At 36.7% G+C, this 12359-nt stretch overlaps 1 pseudogene; it reads left to right on the plus strand.

The window, feature by feature from the left end:
- The window catches only part of Gm51539, a 77331-nt pseudogene extending 66900 nt beyond the window's left edge, over positions 1-10431 (plus strand).
- Positions 10432-12359: the final 1928 nt, after the last annotated feature.

The raw sequence follows: 12359 nt of genomic DNA on the forward strand, positions 1-12359 counted from the left end.
TTTACACATACTATGAATGGGCACTCCTCTCTGAACATAGCTCTTAGCAACCTCAGACACAAGACAATATCAGGCTGAATTTACGTATTTTAAACAACAGAAATTATTTACTCGATTGTCATAGTGTCTTTTCCTGGTACTGTATTAAGACACTATGACAAATGTAACCAAACGAGCAAAGGGTTTACTTAAGTCTGTAGTTCAAGGCCACAGTCCATCATTGGAGAGAAGGCAGTGTGACAGAAACTTGAATGACCTGTCATAAAATGTCTACAGTCAAGAGCAGATTATTAATCTGTGAATGCTAGTGTTCATCTCACAATCTATATTTGCATAGTATTTGTCCTACCCACAATGGAGACATATCTTCTCTCATGTACACTAAAGAAAAACTATGATTGCAGGTAAACTTTTAAACAGAATGCCTCTCATTTTAAACATCTTCTGCCTAGACATAATTATACATGCATTTCATTAAAAATAAGAAGCCTCATAGGAAAGTATATTCTCAGTAGAGAAATGTTTTAATGTTTTTTTTTTCAAAATAGAGAAAATCCCAAACTGTAGCCCCAGTGACAAGTACTTCTCTTGACCCTCAAAAAAGGAAAGATTTAAACAATAATTGTGACCCTTAAGGCATCATATTACTCTCTTGCTATGCATGTTGATCCTTTTCCTGATTTGTTTTAACTAAAGCTTCTTTGCTAATTTTGAAAGTTTTAGTGATCTCTTATTTCAGTTATATTCATAGGTGTTGCACAGGAACCCAGAAATACCTTATAACCAGTAAATAAGAAAAACAAAAACAAAAAAAAAAAAAAAAAAAGCAAAAGACCACTTCCAATGCAGTCTAATTTTCCATTCCATATCTCTAGAGTCTCATGCTTTTGTAACTTGTGTTCCTAGCCCTTGGATAATAATTTCTTACTGTTCATGTCTCCTAAGAAAATTCTAATGTTATAGAGATCCTATTACAAAATAAAATACTTCTTGTTCTCTCTACTTTCTCAAAGGCTGCCTTGTTCTTAGCTCCAGCTAATCCCGATTTAGGAGAATCTGACAGTCTTCTGGGCAGACTCATATATCAAAATACTCCACGTAACTAAACTAACATCAAAGATTCTATAATGGCTAAAAATAAACTTATTATATGGAATAAAACCTACACATTTTGACTATGAGAACAAGTATACAAACATATACCGAGGCAGAATACAAAAATTAATTAAATCAAAATATTGTCTGCACTACAGCAAATTTGGGAAGTTTAAAGAGTATACATGACATACTAAAAACAGTGTATACTGTTAGGATGTAGAGATCCCTGTATATGTTGGAATCATTCATTTGAAACAAATCTTACTATAGCAATTCTTTCTTCAGCTTGTTTGTATCACTCTGTTGTCAGCAGCAGAAGGTCCAACACCAAATTTTAGTTGCCTCAATTTTTGCCAAAAGCTTATTGGTAACGGACAAAACAACTTTCTCCTTTCCTCCTCTAGCAGAATAGTTGTCTCTGCTCTTGCATTCAGTATGTCAATCATCATGTCAATTGTAACAACTTCTCTGAGACATTCAAGTTGATTTATTTTTTTTTTTTTTGTTCTCAGCTGTCCCCCTACCTGGGACAAGCATTTTGTGTAACCTTTATAAATCTTTTATTTTAAGTATAATGCACTCATGTGATTACCCATTTGAGACTGAACCTCCATCTGACCTTTGCCTCGCTCACAGTGTTGTTTATGGTCTCATCTTGTTCTTCCCTGCATTCCACCTTTACTTGTGATTTGTGGATTCAGGTCACTCAATACGTGACTGACAAATGAATGACCATGCCATGAGCTTTTAGTTCTGTACCTGAAAACAGTAAAAGAGACATGAAAGTTTCATCAGTTGCCCAAGGACACACTGTCATGCATCTTTCATTTACTTGAAGAGGGAAAAGTAATCAATAGTTTTGGAATGTCTTCCAGATAAATTAAGCACACCTGGGTCATTTTCATATCTAGAGTGGAAATCTATAGTGCTGATCCCCTAAAATGAAATGAGCTTCACTCATCACATATATGTCTTAATAGAAATGAGTTAACATGTCTATCAATTATGACAGGCATTGAAAATGGCTTAGCTGCTATGACCACTTATTTGACACAAATGCCCCTTATCTTTTGAAGTGAATGATCTACAAACAAGTTGGTCTGGTTGCATCACTGCCCAGGTATGGTAGTTTGACACAGAGTGATGAAGAGGCAAAGCAAAAAGAGTGTTGGTCAGAGAGAATCTTTGGTCAAACTACTCTCCAACTCCACCCACCCCTTGCCATTTCTTTGTTGAATTCAATGGTGCATTTCTTCCTTGCAGAAGAGAAGGGAATAAAAGCTCTCACTTGTGTGGATAAAAGGCTGTGCTTGCAGAAGGCAACCCAGCAGTGCACAATGGAGTTGGTTGTAAGATCAAGAGCAATGTGCTCTGTCTACACAAACATCTTCCAGATGCTGTCTTTGGTGATGTTGGCTAATTTTCTTTCTTGTTTGTTTGCTTAGAAAAAAAAAAAAAAAAAAGCTGACACAGAATTAAGGATATACAGGAGATGTAGAAGTTTTTCTTATGAGATAATACCAATAGGTAATTTTAAATGAATTCTCTTAAAAGCAATGTGAGAGAAATTATATGTTCACAAGAGAAATCAGGTGGTGTAGAATTCATCAGTAGAATCCCGGGTCTCAGAGATTATGACATCTGTATGTGAGACCTGATGCACTACCTACTTTGCTAACAAGGAACATGACAACATCTTTTTTATAAAACATCAACACAGAATACTGTTTAAAAGGACAGACTTCTGAGCCAAGGATATCTATTAATTAATATGCACTTTAATGAGTAAGTACGTTGCATATAAGTGGGGAGGGCACAGCAACATTACTAAATATACTCATTTATTGCTTCTGTACTGTACACAATTATGGGTCCAAATGTAATTTCCCAGCTTCTGCTATGAAGTATGTTGGCTAAAATCACTATCCTCCCAACACTGTCTACACAAATAATACAGGTGTCAAAGGTCTAATTGAAGATTTCTGTGATTAGCTTACCTTTTATATATCTCACCAAAACCTAAGAACCCAAATGATTATATATATATATATATATATATATATATATATATATATATATTGTTTAAAATATGAGTATCTAAATATCAGGTCAAGTCTATCTGTATATATTACATTTCTGAGAACAAGCATATTATTGGATTAAGAAACAAGCTTAAGTAACAATGTTCCTAAAGATTTCCACAGGACACTATCTGCAGCATCAGCACAGAAAGAGCAAATATTGTCCTGACTATAGACCTCCTTCTCTGTTGCATTTTATTTCTTAATTGATTGGAAAGCTGAACAAGACAATAAAGCTTAAATAAAATATTTTTCTACTTACATCAAGCATTCTCAGACATGACTTCTCTAAACCCTGCAAAATTATATAGTTGAGTGCAATCGACAGGGCAGAAATAATATTATTGTGTTCATTTGCTGGCATGGTTGTTATTTATTGATTCAATCTGCATGGTTACTTTGTCATTCCTAGATCATATGTTCAGGGCTGGGTTATAAAAATAAGAAATGCATTAGAACGATCAAAACCTTTCATGGTCAAAATGTGATCTAAGAATGCAGTTCAGTTGGTAGAGTGTTTGCCGAGCACCCACAAAGTCCTGACTCCATTCTCCTGTACCACATGAATTAGGAAGAGCAGTATGCAAATGTAGATTTAGAACTTAGGGGAAAATGTAGGAAGATTAAAGTAGATGGCCATGGATACAAGAGATTTTATACATATAAAATATCTAATGAGGAAGATAAATATAAAACCACCAAGTATAATTTGCACAGGGACCGTAGTAAGCATGATAAAAGCTAGCTGTTGTAAGAATCAGCAATATTCACGTCTAAATATCTGACACTCGCATTACTTAGATGTGCTTGGCTCTTTGACTGTTACAGGACCAGCGATATGCCTCTTGGTTGATACTATGTCTAGAAATCAGGCAATACTTTTAACTTTAATTGAAGTATAATTGATACATAATGACTGTATATGTTTAGTATTTATAGTTTGATGAATTTTAATTTGAACTACATAATTCAGTCATAACAGCAACATAATAACAGTATCAAAAACATCCACCCTTCCCAAATAATGTACATAGGTTTTAAGAAAACATAATGAAAGACTCATTCTCTTCATGTATTTTAAAATGCACCAAACTATACCTTCAGGAACAGCCACTCTCTTGTATGGTGAGGTTCTAGAATTTGTTTGCCTTGTGAAATAGAAATTAATTTCTCACTTTTCTCTTACACAGATCCTGAATACTATATTTTTAGTCTACTTTTACAATTTTGATTATGCAAGATACCTCATATCAATTTAAACATGTATTATTTTTCCCTTTGCAAAAAAAGCTAATCTCACTTAGCATATTAATATTAGCTTTTGTATTATTATCCATATAATTGCAAACAAGTGGTTTTGCTTAGTTATAGCATTAACAGACACAAGCACACAAACACATAGACACAAATCCAGACAAACACATAGATATACATCCACTCACTTAATATATTTGTTCATTTACCTATAGACACAGATATTTTGTTTACTTTGCATAATATAACTTCAGAGAATCCATGGAAAATAATTTTATTAACCATCCAATTTAAAAATGTAATCATATTTTTATATGATGATATGATTTCTTGCTATATAGCAGAAAGTAAAAACACAATCCATTTGTTTAGCAAGAGTAAATGAAAGGAAACTAAAAGTGCTAAATATGAGCTATAGGTATCCATCTGCCTGCTAAATTCAAATCTTGGCCTTGTGATGATACCAGAAAATCCCAGAACATTCCTTTTTTCCATTCCTTCATTCAGAATATATATTTAACAACAGCACTTGGACTGTGTTCAATAGTACATTTATTACACTGCATCTGAAGATCTCAAAGGGATGCTTGCTTTACACATACTATCATATGAAAAAGCATATAGAAGAGCAAGAGGAAAGCCTAAAATGAGGGGAAAAAAAGGAAAGACAAAATATTCTCATTCAAATCCAGAATATAGCATGTATGTGCACAACTTGTTTCCTTAATATTCAGGGATCACTTATTGTTTTGGCATGTGAACTGATGTAGCTACAAAGTCTTTAGAGTGCTCCTTGAAACTTCAGCATAGGAAATGAACAAGAGGTAATCTTATACAGGTCTGTCAAAGTAAATAGGCATTGCCCAGCACTCAGGAGACAGAGCTCAATGGCCTGCTCAACTATGTTTAATAGAGCATAGAATCCTTGAGGTTTCAGGCACATTCATTCATATCTATGCTTTCAGCTCTTGTGAATATGTAATGTACAGAACAGTACAGCATTTGGTTCTGATTTTGAAATTATTCACAGTTTTATGTATTTTGTAAAAGTCTAACCAACCTTAATAGTACATCTGAAAAAAAAGTAAAACTTTGCAATGGATATATTACTTTAATTTTTAACATTATATATATATATATATATATATATATATATATATATATATATATATTTAACTCATAACAGATTCAAAGATAACAATATAAAATGATTTCTGTCTACAGTTTCATTTAACTTGGTGGCTTTGTATTAAGCCTGGAACAGAGTGAAGTACTTTTAAATTTTTCTATAACAATATTAAGGAATACTTGGCAAAGTTTTAAAATAACCTTGAGTGAATGAAGTCAAGTGGCTTTGTATTCCATGGCATTACCATCTTTCTTCTCCCATTTATATAACCTATCACAGTCACAAAGACAAATACTCGGGATGGGTAAGGGAGAACTATTTGGGAAAAATAATGAATACCTCTAAAAATATAAATGCAACCTAAAACTCTCAATCAAATCCATTTTCTACTCTTTCTCAATTATTTTCTAATTGATAACTCCTCTTGTTAAGAATCAATTGTTTCTATCAGTTTGGCATTTGGGTGGTGTTATTTTTGTTCTGCTAACATATAAGCAGTCATGACAAACACACCAATAAGATTTTTCAGTGTCAAATGGTTGTCCTGAAAATATACATCTAAGTATTATTATAAGACAGGGAAGCAGATAGGCTATCTGCAGATATTTACCTCTTCTTCATTTCCTCTAATACCAATACCCCAGGTTTATCGCAGGAGCTGTAGTAGACCATGTGCTTCAGCTTCCCTTCTACCCATGCCTCCTTCTCTAGTGCATAACACACCTCTTTCCCTATTACCTTTCTTCCTCCCACTCATTGCTTTATCCTAGCAACAAGCCCCAGCAGGCATCCTCTAGGAATCCACAGACCATTCCAGATAAGCTAACTGTAGATCTTCACCTATCTCACTGCTCCTCAGCATTCAACCTCAAAGTCTCCTATTCAGCTCTGTAGCAGGCCCTCTTCTTTAGCCTTCTGTTCCTCTCTACCACCATCTCCAGGGCAATCACACACATCTTCCAGACCAAATGTCCCTCCCTTCACTCATTGTTTTCTCCAAGAACTCAAATCCCAGGAGGTATCCTACATAGGCCCCATGGTCACATAGCCCACAAAAGAAGGTAAGTTAACTGCACATTTTGCTCACTCTCGATTTTTCCAATAAAATCTGTCTTTTTTTATCCTTATCTTTGTGCAGAAATACTCCTACTTCCCCTCACTACTCTCTGCTACCATTCACAAGGGACAAAGTAGATCCCTGTGGAATATCCTAATTTTGTCCCTCCAATGGAACCCCCTTCCCTGGCTATTCTCATTCCTAGTTGTCAAATGCCAAAACCTAGAAACACATTGTAACTGGAAATCCCAGAGCTCAAATATTTTTTTTTTAAATTATGCAACACACAGCCATCAAACTCTCCTAAGAACTAGAAAGGGCAACAGAAATCTAGAAAAAAAATCACCCCTGCTCAACAAAGAGAAGGTCAGATACCGGCCAGTAGAAATACAACCTTTCCAAACCCCCAAACCCAGTATAGAAAGACAATTATTAACACCCAAGAAAGTAAAAACAGTCTCTACTAGTGCCTCTCGACCCTACCACAGCAGACCCTGAATATTGAAATAAACCTGAATAAAAAGGTAAAAGACTGTTAAAAATGAATGTATGAATACAATAAGAATCTTTTAAGAGGAAAATCAATAAATTTCTTAAAGAAATATAGGAAAATACAAACAGTGAAAGGAAATGAATGAAACTGGTCAAGAGCTGCAATAGAATTTAGTAAGGAAACCCAAAACTGAGAGAAATCTGGAAATGAAAAATTTAGAACCTCAAACAGGAACCAAAGAGGCAAGACTCACCCACAGACTACAAGACATAGACGACAGAATTTCAAACATTAAAAACATGAGAGAGGAAATTGATACTTTAGTTTTAAAATGTTAAGTCTTAAATAAAATAAAATAAAATAAAAAGTGAAACAAAGTTCTGCTGAGTCCCAGAACCAAGAGTTACAGAGACAAAGTTTGGAGCTGAGATGAAAGGATGGACCATGTAGAGACTGCCTTATCCAGGGATCCACCCCATAATCAGCATCCAAACGCTGACACCATTGCATACACTAGCAAGATTTTATCGAAAGGACCCAGATGTAGCTGTCTCTTGTGAGACTATGTCGGGGCCTAGCAAACACAGAAGTGGATGCCCACAGTCAGCTAATGGATGGATCACAGGGCTCCCAATGGAGGAGCTAGAGAAAGTACCCAAGGAGCTAAAGGGATCTGCAACCCTATAGGTGGATCAACATTATGAACTAACCAGTACCCCGGAGCTCTTGACTCTAGCTGCATATGTATCAAAAGATGGCCTAGTCGGCCATCACTGGAAAGAGAGGCCCATTGGACACACAAACTTTATATGCCCCAGAACAGGGGAACGCCAGGGCCAAAACGGGGGAGTGGGCGGGTAGGGGAGTGGGGGTGGGTGGGTATGGGGGACTTTTGGTATAGCATTGGAAATGTAAATGAGCTAAATACCTAATAAAAAATGGAAAGGAAAAAAAAAGTGAAACAAAGCATTCAGGGACAAAATGAAAAGATCAAATCTAAAAATGATAAGAAAAAAATCAAAGTATAGGATATATTTTCAAATATCATAGAGAAAACTTCCCAAACCTGGAGAAGAAGACGCCAGTCTAGGTACACAAGTATACAGAACACAGAATACAGAAGATCAGAATAAGTAATTCCCAATCAAAATATTGAATGTACAGAAAAATAATTAATATTGCAAGCTGCTGTGGAAAAAGAATACATATCATATCAAGACAGTCCTCTTATCACAGCATCTAACTATTCACTGGAGACTATAAAAGCCTGAAAGGACGGTACACATCTTCCACAGAATCTAAAAGAACACAAATTCGACCCCATACTATAAAATGTTTGAGTGAAAAACTTGGAGAAAATAAGATATACCGTGATAAACCAACTGTAAGCAATATCTGTCTATAAATCCAGCCCTACGGAAGAACTAGAAGGAAATCTCCAACCTAGAAATGTTCACCACTCCCAAGAACACACAAAGATTATATAATCCCAGAACAACTAATTAAATGAGGGAACACACACACACACACACACACTGAAATAACTGGAATCAACAAGCACTGATCCTTGATGTCTCCCAACATCAATTCTCAAAACCAGTTTCCCAGTAAGATACACATGAACAGAATGGACAGAAATGAAGTGTCCATCCTTCTGCAGCATCCAAAAGCAATACTTTACCATCAATAATAAATATCACCTCAGGGTATAAGGATGAATAAAGATATCCCACAAAAAGAAAATTTAAAGAAAAAAAAACTTGTTTGGCCATTTCAATATCTGACAAAATAGACCTCATGCTAATGCTATTCAAAAGAGATAGAGGAAAAACCACATACAAATGAAAAATTCACCAAGCAGACATTTCAAACCTTACCATCAATTCTTTAAAATAAATAACATTTGTAAAAGGAACACTACTAAAGCTTAAATCACATATTAGCCTTCACATACTCATAGTGGAAAAGTTCAAAAATATTCTCTTACTACTACACACATCTTCCAGACAAAAATTAAACACAGAAATGCTTGGAATAACTGATATAAACTAAATGGAGTTAACAGATATTAACAGAACAGTTTAAACAAACACAAAAACCTCAGTCTCAACACCTTATGACTTTCTCCAAAATTGATCACATAATTGAACACAAAGCAAGTCTAAACAGATTAAAGAAAACTGAAATAACAGGATACATCCAGTTTGGAATCCATGGATTAAAACTGCCTATTAACAACAATAAAAACAACCCACTAGAAACCTGAAAAAATTATAAAAACTGAATCACTGCTGAACAACAACGACAACCAGAAAAGTCAAAACAGAAATAAACAAATTGAAGACATTTTGGGATTGAAAAAAAATGAATATACAATTTATCAGAAACAATGAAGACACCTTTAAGAATCCACCTAGCTCAAGCATGGTGGATCTCTCCATGGGCAGCAACCCACAGCATTGGAGTTCACAGAGACATACCTGACTGTTATGTTAGATAGCCTGTACATACCTATTTTTAGCACATTCTTCTTCAATTCATCTCATCAAAAAGATACTAACATGGGTAGGGAAAGTCTGAATGCACTAAGTAAGCCTTTGACTCTGCTCACAGTGTTGGATTGGTCAGTACAGTTTGAACCCAAAGCACAGACATTCCTCAGAAACCCTCTCTGTGTTTAGCCAAAACTGGACTAAGGAAGGAGGAAAGGATCTTGTTTCAAACATCCACAACTTTCTTTGCCACTTACCCAGTCTAAGTCATCTCCCAAAAGAGGATTTTTCAGGGAAGAAACAGATCACTTAATAATAATTAAAAAACAACAAACAAACAAACAAACAAACAAACACCTTCCAGGCAAGAGAATTAGTAAACTTATTAGCTCTTTTGATGACCTCCAGGACAACTCTCTAGAGTTCTATGACAACTGGGGTAGCAAGCCTAAAGACTACCATGGCTTGTACTTGACTCACATTGATGGGCCGGATATCAAGGTATGGGCTCAGATCTATTTACATTGGATTCCAGAAGCCCAAATCCTAGGTGGTGGTAGAGTGGCCACTATGGGCAAACTCTTGGGAAGGATGGATGAAGTGCAGAGCTTACATAGAGAAAATAGAGAGAGGCAAAGCATCACAGGCAGGAGGATGTCCACTGGCCTGATCGGGAATTCTGCATGCCTGTCTTCTTTGTTCCCTTTTGCGCTGTTCCAGACACATTCAGCCAAACCTGTCTTACCCACCAGTGACTGGAAAGCTTTAGAAGGTGAAGATGCTCCTTCTAATGAGAAGACGAGTTTGTGGACCTAGGGGATATATGACCTGTCTCCGCAGGGACCATGAAAGAAGCACACTGTAAGGTGGGTGCCTTGAACTGGTGTCACGGTGTTAGACAAGGGCTGTGAAGGAGAGAGCAGAGGCTTTTGGGAACATAGCTGGTTCTCCTTTTCTTCCACAGTTCTGGAGGACAATGCAATGGAAGCCATGCCTCTAAGATGCATAGGAGGAAGTTCCGCCTTGACCTGTCATAGGATGGGGGTCATCTCTTGACATCTTTATTATATGTGACATCTGTAAGTGGAGAGACAGGTATTAAGAAATGTGCTTTGACTTAAACCACAGCATATTCCAAGGTGTGCATACGTGTACACACACACACACACACACACACACACACACACACACACACACACTCATTCACCACAGAAAAGTTGGACAATTCTGCTGGTGTCCCCCATCCTAACATTCAGTCATTCCATTCTGAACTCTAACAAGGCTCGGTGTAGGGGCAAACACCTTCCAGTCTCCTTTGCTGTCATTCCCACCTTACCTTTTCCTGCTCCATGCCATTCTGCGAGTCTACCTCAGCGCACATTGCCCCAGGGTCTTGCTGCTGTGACCTGATGATTAAATGGGGGAAAGTCCTCTGTCCTCCACAGGGGAGCTCATTCCTTAGAGCCTTCACTGTGAACCTCACTTGGCCCTCTGCTCACATACCAAGGATCACTGCTCCTGGGCTGAGTCTCTCTGCAGGCCCACACAGCTGATTCCCTAGGCTTCCCCATTACAGTCACAGATGCTGGGGCAGGCGGGCAAATTCGAATGTAGCTTTCACTGGAAAGCAGTCATGTCAGAAGCAATTATCACGGGATGCATCAGTGATTTAAAAAGCCATAGGAGAAGCCGGGCATGGTGGCCCATGCCTTTAATCCCAGCACTCAGGAGGCAGAGGCAGGCGGATTTCTGAGTTCGAGGCCAGCCTGGTCTACAAAGTGAGTTTCAGGACAGCCAGGGCTATACAGAGAAACCCTGTCTCAAAAAAAAAAAAAAACAAAAAAAGCCATACATATGAGAAACTCAGCTCCCTAGTCATCTTGGGTATGCTATTTTAATATATATATATAAATGTTTGAAAGCATACTTTGTAAGGCTCAGTCCTATCATTCTCAACAGAGTCCTGTCCAGGCCCATAAAAGGTGTGGAGAGGGGAGTGCAAGGGACCTCACTGAAACTACCTCAAGTGTTTGCCTTTAATCTACATTTGCTGGTCACGGACAGTAAGGAGGTCTGAAACTTTAGAGTCCTGATTGTACTGAATCATCTTTCATATGCAATGATCATTATTTTCTTGTCTCCCTCCATAGTAATGTACAATCCGGGTTGGTGTGTTGACACCACCTATTGTGGGCAGGTCAAGATTTGTGTTTCTGGGGCCATATATATATGGCCTCTGCAGCCTTAGTGACCACAAGGCCATGACCCTTGTTATACCAGTTGAATTTGAAATTGAAATATTTTTCTATTTTTTTTAAATCACAGAATAAAAAGTAGGCAAGCTATTGCAACCAGTGTGGTTATGAAAATATATGAATTTATATTTGAAGCAAGATTTCTATAACTTGTATGAGTTTATGGATTGTGTATTTTTATTCGAGATTGAGATGTAGATTATGCTTAACAATAAAGGATAATATAAGACCATTTGTCTAAAACACACACACACACACACACACACACACACACACACACAAGTTTATCCTACCAAGGAGACACTTGCTCAAACATTTCTGCTATTTTCAATATAGCCTACAACTTGAAACAACCCAGATTTCCATCAATGGATAGAATAATTGCATACATGCACACATATACTAAATGTGCCATATCTGTGTTTGTATGTGATTAAAATGTAATCTTAAAACTAACCAAACAAATCAATGAACTTGTATCATAACCGCTCATTGATATA

This window comes from Mus musculus, chromosome 8, assembly GCF_000001635.26.
Source record: "Mus musculus strain C57BL/6J chromosome 8, GRCm38.p6 C57BL/6J".
NCBI lineage: Eukaryota > Metazoa > Chordata > Mammalia > Rodentia > Muridae > Mus > Mus musculus.